The sequence below is a fragment of the Apis dorsata genome, unplaced genomic scaffold (genome assembly GCF_000469605.1).
Source record: "Apis dorsata unplaced genomic scaffold, Apis dorsata 1.3 scaffold_199, whole genome shotgun sequence".
NCBI classification, from domain to species: Eukaryota; Metazoa; Arthropoda; class Insecta; order Hymenoptera; family Apidae; genus Apis; species Apis dorsata.
In genome coordinates, this window is record NW_006263483.1 from 200783 (window position 1) to 201936 (window position 1154).

Sequence of the window (1154 nt, forward strand, 5' to 3'; positions counted from 1 at the left end):
AAACGAAATATAAAACGAATCGAAAGGGATATTCGTACGATCGATATTTTTGTTATTCGCGATTCACGGGATATATATATATTTTTCTCTGTTTCCATCTCGTTCTTCTCACCGTGAATTCCACGCTAACGGCTCTGCTCCCGTTCATTTAACTTTCATACGGTGCTTGTAAACCGTGTAATTTCGTTGTTATGATTGCTCGATGGCCCTTAACGTCGCGTCGTTTTAAACAATTTGTCCTTTAACTAGTCACACGTCCCGTTGCATTTAATATTCAAAATAGTCGCGGGGAAAAAAGCGTTTACGCACGGTGAACATTTAGCCCTTTGTCGACACTGATTAAATTTATCCTTTCTACATTTAATGTTAGATATTTTTTTTTGTTGCTTCTTTTTTTTGTTTACAATGTAACAATCAAAATGAATTACAAAGTTATATATATATATATATAATTCATAATCGTGTCTTTAAAGGGCTATTTTCATGCATTAAATACAAAAGCATAGATTTAATAATTCGTAATATTTGTTCAAAATATCTAATCTAAAACGTTTTATTTATTTAGCGATCCTAGCAGTATATTAGGAGGTGTACGCCTGCCACCCGATACAGAGATTATCAAATACACGTCGAGCATAGTCGGTCCAAAGGTTCCTGGCACAACGAACCGCGGTAGAAAGAAGACCATATCCTTGGACACGCCGAGCGTGAGCGTACATCCGCCCCCCGTACCCGCTCTCACCGCTCATCAAACAAACACGACTAGCACGTCACTGATGATGGAACCGAGAAAGTATAATCGCACGGGGGTAATTATCGGCCTTAAAAAAAAAAAAAAAATGTGAAATTTCTTAAAATGCAAAATTAAGAAAAACAAAGTTCACCTCTTTCGAAAAAAGAATTAAATAATCATTACGTTAAAGAATTAAATAAAAACGTAAAGACGTTTTTAATTTCTTTCAGAGCGAGTCGAACGATTACAGGGAGTCGGTGGATCGCGTGGAGGTGATCAAATTGCCGGCACATTCGACTAACGGCTCCGTTCTACCGGCACCATCTTCCTACACGACCACCACCAACACGAGCAACTCGAACGATTCGGACGCGCCGCTGAACCTCTCGTTGAAACCGGCGACGACCAGCAGTAATTCGCC